The following is a 10,266-nucleotide window of genomic DNA, read 5'->3' as shown; positions in this document are numbered from 1 at the left end:
TGTGTATATGTACCACACCTTCTTAATCCATTCATCTGTCGATGGACATTTAGATTGTTTCCATGTCTTGGCTATTGTGAATAGTGCTGCAGTGAACAGACGGGTACATGTATCTTTTTCAAGGAAACTTTTGTCTGGATATATGCCCAAGAATGGGATTGCTGAATCAAATGGTAGTTCCTCTATATTTAGTTTTCTGAGGTACCTCCATACTGTTTTCCATAGTGGCTGTACCAATTTACATTTCACCAGCAGTGTAGGAGGGTACCCTTTTCTCCACACCCTCTCCAGCATTTGCTATTTGTAGATTAACTAATGATGGCCAGTCTGACAGGTATGAGGTCAAAATTTTTAAAAATCAGGAAATTATTTTCTCTATTCTCTGAACAAGTTTGTATACAGTTGGTATAATTTCTTCCTTGCGAGTTTGATAGAATTTACAATGAAACCATTTTTTACTGAAGTTTTCTTTGCAAAAGGTTTTTAATTGCACACTCAATTTTTAAAATCAGCATGGGGATCATCTTCAGACTTTCTATTTCTTCCTGTGTCAGTTTTGGTAAGTTGTGTTTTTCAAAGGACTTTTCCTTTTTATTTAACTTAACATTTTTTAGCATACCATTTTCCAAAAACCCTTTATTTGCTTTTATTAATCCTTTATGTCTGCAGGATTGCTAGTAATAACCCCTTTTTATTACCAATGTTTGAAATGCGTTCTCTCTCTTGTTAACTTACTCACTTGGAAATCATTTTCTGTCAGCTTCAGGGAACTTGTTTAGCATTTCTTATAGTGTGAATTTGCTAGAGATGACTCAGCTTTTGCTTCTCCAGAAATGTCTTTGTTTTGCCTTTTTATGAGGTATTTTGGTAGTTAAAAGATTTTAAGTTGCAAGGGTTTTTCTTTCAGTACTTAAAAGATCTTCTCCAAAGTCTTCTGGTCTTCACTATTTCTGATGAGATGTCGGAATTGAGCTTAATTTTATGTGTATGCAATGCGTCTTTTTTCTTCTGGCTCTTTTAAATTTTCTTTCTTTAATTTTATTTTCAGCATTTTGACTACAAAGTGACAGGGTGTGATTTTCTTTTATTCTGCTTGTGACTTGCTCAGCCTCTTGGGTCTATAGGTTTATATTTATTATCTTTTGTTTAATCATTTCAAGCTTGGCTGCTTCCCGCCTACATTGTGTTCCTCCATAGCAGGTGCTCTTCTAGCTACCTACACCAGACCAGGTGTTTGCCTCAGCTGAGGTATAATTCAAATATGAGGGGCTCATTACTACCTAAAATTCAGTTAATCAGGGCTTCCTTGGATCTACAACCTATTCACCAAATAGAAAAGTATGATTCTTTGTTCATGTAGATTTATCTTGTTGTTACCATGTAGTGAAGGCCTTTTGCATTTTTCTTCATCCTGATCCTGAAGAATTCAGGGTGTTGATTCTTATCTCCTTCATTCTATATACTTGAGAGATTATACTTTCTGCCTCATAAAATTGGGTGTAGCCATGTGTCTTGATTGACCAATGAAATGTGAAGTGCAAATGCTCTGGGTATATTTAAGTATATTTTAGCCTTGTGTGTAATTGGACACTGTCACTCCCCTCTGTATGGTAAGCTGAATAATAACCGCTCCCCAAAGATGTCCTCTTTAATCCCTGAAGCCTTTGAATATGTTACTTCACAGGACAGAAAGGATTGGAAATGTGTTAAGGGTCTTGAGATAAGGAGATTATTCTGGCTTCTCCGTGTGGGCCCACAAGGATCCTTATAAGAGGTAGGCATACTGGGAGAAGGTGTGAAGATGGAGCAGAGGTGACAGAGAAAGCCTTGAAGGTGCTTCACTGCTGGCTGTGAAGATGGAGGAAGGAGCACAGGTGGCCTCTAGAAGGTGGAAAGGGAAGGAAATACTCTCCCCTAGAGCCTCCAGAAGGAAAAAGGTCCTGCCAACACCTTGATTTTAGCCCACTGAGACCCATTCCAGACTGACCTCCGTAACTGTAAGACAGTAAATCTGCATTGTTTTAAGCCACTCAAGTTTGTGGTAATTGGTTACAGCAGCAAGAGGAAATGCATACACTATCACAACAGTGATGCCCTAAGTTGGGGAGACTGTCAATATGCATTCCTGAGTGAGTGACACAGAGCAAAGCAGAGCCCTTAACTGACCACAGCATACCTAGAATATGAGCAAGAGGCAAAACTCCATCCTTTTAAGCTGCAGAGATTTTGCAGGCGTCTGCTCTTATAGCAGAGCTACATGTCAGTACAAATCCCACATAATCAATGTAACTGCACAACTTTGCTGTGGGACTTGAAAATTTTTTCGGTGGGGCCTGAGAGTTCATGCCCTAGAAGTGGTGAAATATTTGGGCTACTCTAACAGGAATGTCAGGAACGGTTTAGAGTCAGTTCAGCAAGTCTGTTGAGGGCATGGTATGTCACAGCTCCTCAGTGCCATTGAGGATAACAGAGATTAAGATGTTCTGTTCCTCTTGAAGGGAGAGTGCAGTCTAATTGGAAGGAGACTCTTTGTAGGCAGGAAGCCCAGAAGACAATATAAGGTGTGGATTCAAGTGTACTTTTGAGAGTTTTCATAACAGTGAAGAAGAGTTACCATGGGGAAGAAAATTTGTTGAAAGAAAACAGCCTCTTTTAATCAGTAACAAGTTTTGCTGGCTAATGCTGTTCAGAGGGACAGAGGGCTGAGGTACTCACTGTTTTGTAAGAACAAATCAAATAACAAAAACAAAAACAAAACAAGTTGAAAGCATAGGCTTCTGCAAGTATGTTTCAGGGTATCTCCTGGGACCAGTACCCATAGGTAGCCCTAACACCCTTTTGCTTATCTGTAGAAAAAGACAATAAACATTCCCAAAAAGAAATCCCAAAATGTTAGGATTCTACAGTATTTTAATTATGACACTGCATTTTGGAGAAACGATAAATTGTGCCTACTATACCAAGGCAGTGAGGAGTAGATTACCTTTTCAGAGAGTTCTCTTAGGATCGAGGAATACTAGGCCTTGGAAACATCTATGAATCATCTAAACATCTATGAATTCCTATGAGGGCTGGATGATCTTCCTGACTCTGAGTCCTGGAAGAACCCAGGGGTGGGAGTGTGTTTTCAAGCTTCTGAAGTGAGAGATTCTAGGAGCTGGACTGAGTTGGGAGACCTTTCCTGGGGGTGGGGCTGAAGGCAGCCAAGCAGGGTGTGACTGGAGGAGGCAGAACTGCAACCCTCCAGGGGAGCAAAGGGTAAAGCAGACACAGAGGAAGAGCACCACATGGTTGTTGAGGGGAGGAGCCGCTGGGAAATAGAGTCCTCGGGCCTGAAGTTAGGAGCTGAAGTCCAGTCCAGAGACTGAGTGGGGTGCCCAGTTTGATAAAGCCTGTCTTCATGAAATGCCAGCCTCGCGGTCTGGGGCAGGCATGGAGCCTGGAGAACCAACAGGTGCAGGGACTTCCTGAAGATGGCACTGAGGAGGACCCTGATCCATGTGGGCATCCATCCTCTCTTCGTTCTGCCTTATAGGTCCATGAAAACTTGACCCAGTTACTTGCATTTATCTAATCTAATCTAAAATATCTTGTTCTAGGCCAAGATTACAGGCTTTTGAGAAGTAGGACCCAAGATACTGAATCTTACAGTCAGCCTGGGCCATGTTTCCAGCCCCTCAAAGTCAGAGCCAGTTTCTAACAGGACTCATGGCCATAACCCTCGTTTCCAGTGCGTGTGTGACCTCAGGCCCCACATACGCGCACACACACACACACACACACGCGCGCGCGCGCGCGCACACTTCACACTCTTTTCTGAGGCAGATGCTCTCCTTCTGGTCTGCTAGAGCTATGAGGTCCGCTAAGCTGCCCTGCACTTCTGGGCCACATCCTGGTTTGCTCTTCCTTCAACAGCAGCAAGGCCAGCAGTCCTCTAATTTTTGTCACAAGATATGTGGTGGCTCTTTCAGAGTCTAGGTTTAGAAAGAGATTCGAGGGAGACTAGTGCCAGAGAGAGAGAGATGGCAGCTGGGGAGGCCAACCCAGGGGCAAGCTTCCTGTGGCACCATGAAAAGGTGAGCAGATCTACCTCCTCCTGCTTCTGCCTCCTGAGAGCTCCTCTCTCTGCTTCTCAAGGCTCCACTCACAGGAGAAACCCTGCAGTGCACAGCATTCACTGTGCATCCCCCTGTCTGGCTGAGGGAAGTGGGGAGAGGATGCCTGGCTTCTCACATTCAGGCCCATGGGCTGAATGGGCTGTCTATGATGCACCATAGCCTACCCCTCCTTCCTGTTCAGCTCTCGAGACTGAAGGCCAGCACACAGCTCCTGTGTTTGCAACTTAGCTCAGTTTGGAAGGAACTCATGTATCATAATGTTCCCCAATCTCAGCAGAGCTTCCACCACGACAGGGGCATGCCAGGCACTCTGATCCCTTTAGGGCCCCAGCCTCCACCCAAAGCAGGAGACATGCTTCATGAGCAGACCTGACTCGAACTGATGCTGCAGAATCCTGGCCTTCTTCCATTTAGGGAAGTGGGACACCAGTTCCTGCAGAGCTGCTATCGACTGAATTGTGTCCCCCTAAATTTATACGTTGAAGCCCTTACTTACCATGTGACTGTGTTTGGAGAGGAGGTCTATCAGAATGTCATTAGAGTACATGACGTCATAAGGATGGGGCCCTGATCCCATTGGATTAATGATCTTACAGAAAGACACACTAGAGAGTGCTCTCTGTGTGTGTGTGCACTGAGGAAAGCCTGTATGAGGACACAGCAAGAAAGCAGTTGTCTGCAAGCCAGGAAGAGAGCCCTCGCCAGAAACTGGCCCTGCCAGACTTTGATCTTGGACATCTGACTTGCAGAACTGTGAGAAAATAAATTTCTTTTGTTTAAGCCATCCAGTCGATGGGCTTCTGTCATGGCAGCCTGAGCAGACTAATACATGCCACCCTAAGGTTGGCTCAGGATGGCCTGGTCCACGGATCCAGGCTCTGGGGCCTCTGGCTCTGAGGACAATGGTCCCTACTACGGTTCTGTGACCTACAGCTGCAGGCCTGTTAACCCATCTATGGCTTAGAGTGCTCACTGAGCATTTACATTTTGGTCTTTGAAGATTCTCTAGAAATGGGTTTCGCTTTTCTCCCAAGATTGATAGTCTTCCCTAGAGATCACATTGAAGCCTGCAATAAAACCTCCTTCCTCGGACTCCACCTTCCACCCCAGGACACAGTTAGGAAACTGTGATGATTGACTCCTGTGGTTCCCGTGATCCTCTGGGGTCCTGAGGAAGCCCAGGGTGGCCAAGTGGAACCTGCAGGGTGTGGGTTTGTGCAGGGGCAAGCCCGTCTCCACTTGGAGAGGAACACTGAGGACTACCCCCTGCACAAGCCAATCCCTGGGCCTCAACACTCTCTCCTCTCACCCAGTTCTCAGGTGAGGATGGTGGTTCACCTGCAGCTGTCTTTCCATTACGGGTACCGATGCTTCAGCGCTGAGACCTAGTTGGTTAGTTGAGTTGGTTTAGCCAAGGGTAGGGGAGGAGAGGGAAGAAAAGGAAGGATAAAGTGAAGGAGAAAAAAAAGGTCAGGAAGAAAGTGGGGGGAGTAGAAGCCACAAGACCAAAGCATGGAAACATCAGATCCCTCAAAATCAGGCTGGGGGGGTGGGGACATGGGCAGCACTTATACACAGTGATAAGGGGTGACACCTTGGATGACAAGACATATATGTTCTCAACATTCAGAGTCACCACACTCCCAATACTCTCATGGGCCAAACAGCACAGGAAGGTATTTATGGAGAAAAAGTCTCCGAGAGCCTTGACTCATTTTGGATCGTTTGTGAAGGTTTTTTTCAGCCCCGTGTGTTTTTGAGAAAGCAACACAATAGTCAGGCTGACATCATCTGGTGTTAATGAGAACGCTCTAAACATTTCCACTCTGAGTCAAGCCAAAGCATTATTTTACAGTATCATTTAATCACTTCTTCCAGCATTCACCTAATCAGTACAAATGTCAAGCAAATGTTCAAAATGAAAGAAACCAATGTATTAAGAAGTGAATTAATTTATGGTAATGACAATAATAACAACAACCCCACCCCCACCCCAGTCAGGCTAAGTACACAAGGTTCTGGATTTCTTCCAGGGGCTTCCACAGGGCAGAGGAATGTTTTTGCTGTTCACTTACACAGCTGAGCTGGCCAGCTGCCATGACAGGCAGCTTTGTTTATTTGGTTTTCACTTTTTCAGCATGAAATACAGTCCTGTCTTGATTCTCCTGTCTCTGGGGCTCTCTGAATATTTCTAACTAGAATCCTTTCTGTTCATTTGCAAAAAGACTGCCCCACCACCATGACCCAGGACTGGTGATGTGGAAAAGCACTGCTTGGGGGTGGGGGGAGGGTCTGTGTGGGCCGCAGCTCTGCTTGGTCAGGTCGTAAATCAACAGTTTCTGAGTTCAAAATTTCCTGCATAACAAGTTTTATTTGGGGACAGCACTGATTGTGTTTTTGGGCTCACTGTGATTTGCTTGTAAACCCACTGGACTGTTTCACTTGGGGAATTCACACACAGTCAGCCTCACCATCACAACCACGTTCTGTGGTTCGTGAGCATCTTGGCCTTTGTGTGCCATCAAGATGTCAGCGACTTCTCCCTAATGGAGGACGCCAGTCAGACTTCAGGTTTGCACCTACACAGGGGCTCCTTACGCTGCTCAGGCCCAGAATGACATTGTGGGGGATGGGGAAGACAGATCAAAATCAATACACCTAATAAATAAAAAAGCCCATTATATAACTATATTAGAAAGTGACCTGCAATGGAAAAGATAAAAGCGAAGCAAAAATAAAAGGTGTTTGATATTTTGGGGTGTGAGGAGGGAGTTTATAGGTTAGGATAGAATTGCCAGAGTTTCCTTAAAAATTAAATATGGAGAGTTCCCTCGTGGCCTAGTGGTTAAGGATCTTGTGTTGTCACTGCTATAGTGAGGGTCACAGCTGTGGTGAGGGCTTGATTCCTGGCCCGGGGAACTTCTGCATGCTGCAGGTATGGCCAAAAAAAAATTAAACATGCAATTAATATGCGACATAGCAATTGTACTCTCAGGCATTTCTCCTAAAGAAATGAAAACCTGTGTCTACACAAAAACCTATACGTGAATTGGCATGGTAGCTCTACTTGTAATAGTCCCAAAGTTGAAAAAACCCAGCTGTCTGGGTGAATGATCAACCAAACTGGCACCATGGCATACCACTTAGCAATGAATAGGTATGAACTACTGATATGCCCAACCACCTGGAAGGATCTCCAGAGAATTATTCCCAGTGAAAAAGTCAATCCCCAAAAGCTACATACTATATGATTCCATTTAAAGAACATTTGAAATGACAGCGTTAGAGAAATGGAGCACAGATAAGTGGTGGCTGAGGACCTGGAGGGGATGGGGCCAGAGGGGAGTGTGTGTGGCTTCAAAAGGGACAGCATGAGGATCCTCACGGGGGTGGAAATGTTCCATATCTTGACTGTATCAATGGCAGCGTCCGGGTTGTGCTCCTATGCTGTAGGTTTGCAAGATGCCATCATTGTAGGTAAACAAGGTAGAGGGCACAGGAGATCTTTCTGTATTAGTCCTTGTAACTACACAGGAACCTACAATTGTCTCACAATAAAAAGTTTAATTTTAAAAACAGGGTGGCCCAGTTGGGCCCACTGAGAAGGGACATGTGAACTAAGACTTGAAAGACTTAAGAGATGCATTTGTCTGAGTGGATATTGCCTCTGGCAGAGGCCCTACTGTGGAAGAGCATGTGACATGCCCAAGGGACACCAAGGGACAGGGTGAGTGGGGAGGAGGGTACCAGAGGTGGGTCAGGCAGGGAGCTGGGGTCTCCTGGGCCCCTGAGGTCCCGGGCTTTCATATTGGTGGTTGGGAGAGATACAAGTAGCTCTGAGCAGCAGAGTGATACAGGCCTACTGCCTTTTAACCAACCCCTCTGGCTGCCAAGTGGAGAACAGACTGTAGGGGCCAGGGCAGAAGCAGGAGGACAATGAGGAGGCCGTTACAGGTACCCAGGATGACCCCTAAGCGTCCCCGTGCCGGCAGGCCCTATCTGTGACTCTCCTGGGTGTGTGTACTTAGATCTTTGGTAACATGTGCAGGAGCTCCTTGGTCCCCAAAACCCCATCTTGGGACCCACAGAGAGTGCATCACACAGCTGGGGATGAGGGTCATGAAGGTAAAGATGAGAAGCTGCCTGAGAACAGGAACCTCAGGCTGCAGCTTATCTGTGAAGCCTCAGGGCCTGTGGGAGACAGGTCTGGGAGCCAAGTAAAAAGAGCAAAGCACCTGCTGGTGCCCAGGCGTCTGCATGTATGTCACCAACCCTTCCAAGTAGGAATGCACTCCACAGGGGGTTTTGAGCACCTGCTATGTGCTGGGGACCAGTGCCCAGTACCAAGGGTACAGTAGGGGATAAAGCTGGCATAGCTCTTCTACTCATCATGGCAAAAGAACCAAGTGAGCAAATATAATAGTGACAAGTTGGAGTTCCCTGGTAGCCTAGTGGGTTAAGGATCCAGCATTGTCACTGCTGTGGTGTGAGTTCCATCTGTGACCTGGGAACTTCCACCTGGAGCCGAAGAAAAAAAATAGTAATAAATCATAATGAAGCTGATGAAGCAAGCAAAGAATGGAGGTGGGTGTGTACGGGGAGGGGACAGTAGTGCCACCTTGGGTAAGAAGGTGACACTTAGGTTGAGACACAGTGGGGATTAGGAGCCAAGTTAGAGTCCCCAGTAGAGGGAGCAGCCTATGTGAGGTGGGACAAGGTCCAGAGATGCGGTCATGAGCTGCTATCACACCATGTGGCTCAGGCCCCGCTTGGTCTCTCTCAAGGACAGAACTCTGTATCCAAGACACCAGCCTCACACTCTTGCCATTTCTTTTACTCCCAGAGTCACATAGTCAGGCCTGGCTTCAACAGTACCCAAGAAACAGCTGTGATTTCACAGAGAACATGAACGATACTTTCCTCTGTAACATACCAGATGCTGTTAAGTAAGAGAAATTATGGGAACTATAAAAAGGCTGTCTTTTTAAAATGCAAGTCTATAAAATGAGCCTGCTGCCTCCCAAAGCCGCTGACCCACACATGGCAGGACCATGTGGCCCAGAAGAGAACCTGGCAGCAGCAGGGTGGTGTCCCAGGCTGGGAACAGCCATGGGAACTGTGAAGAAGCAAATCTGACAAAGCACATACACCACCTTTTTTTTTTTTTTTTTTTTTTTTTTGTCTTTCAGGGCCGCCCCTGCAGCATATGGAGGTTCCCAGGCTAGGGGTCGAATCGGAGCTATAGCTGCCGGGCTACACCACAGCCACAGCAACGCCAGATCCGAGCCGTGCCTGCGACCTACGCCACAGCTCATGGCAATGCAGGGTCCTTAACCCACCGAGCAAAGTCAGGGATCAAACCTATGTCCTCAAGGACACTAATCAGGTCTGCTACCCTTGAGCCACAAGGGGAACTCCCCACATATACCACATTTATCAGTTTCCTAGGCTACTGAAACAAAGTATCACAAACTAAGGGGCTTGAAACAACAGACCTTCTCTCACAGTTCTGGAGGAGAGAGGTCTGGAATCAAGTTATCAGCAGGGTCCTGCGGTCTCCGAGGTCTCTAGGGAGACCCTTCCCTGCTTCTCCCAGACCCTCGCAGCCCTAAATGCTCATGGTAGCCTCACTCAGAGATCTGCCTCCATCTTCACATGGCTGTGTTCCCTCTGTGTCTGTGAATCCCTGTGTCTTCACAGGGCGTTCTGTGCTCTCTCTTCACAAAGTCTTCCAGTCGTATTGGATGGGTCCTCACCCTAATGGCCTCATCCTAACTAATTATGTCCACAATGACCCTGTTTCCAAATAACGTCATATTTTGAGGTACTCGGGGTTAGGACTTCAACATATCTTTTGGGGGCACATATTCGACACACAATGTGACGCCAAGAAAGGAAGAGTGTTTAGGAAGGGAGGACTGAGATGCCTTCTGAGCTCACGTCCACACCCTGAATCAGCTGGCTCTGAATCACTCCCACTGAGACCTTTAAAAACAGGATTTACTCTGAGTGCCTCTGTTGCATGATCTCAAGTAAAAGGAATATTTACACTCCTAGGGCTGAGGCATTTTCTCAGTGGTGCAGTCACGGTCACACAGGCCTAAATGACCGAGCTTCTCCCTGCCCCTCGCCCCATGGCCATCATGCA

Source organism: Sus scrofa, chromosome 6 (genome assembly GCF_000003025.6).
Source record: "Sus scrofa isolate TJ Tabasco breed Duroc chromosome 6, Sscrofa11.1, whole genome shotgun sequence".
Classification (NCBI taxonomy): domain Eukaryota; kingdom Metazoa; phylum Chordata; class Mammalia; order Artiodactyla; family Suidae; genus Sus; species Sus scrofa.
Note: the sequence above shows the minus strand (reverse complement) of the source record.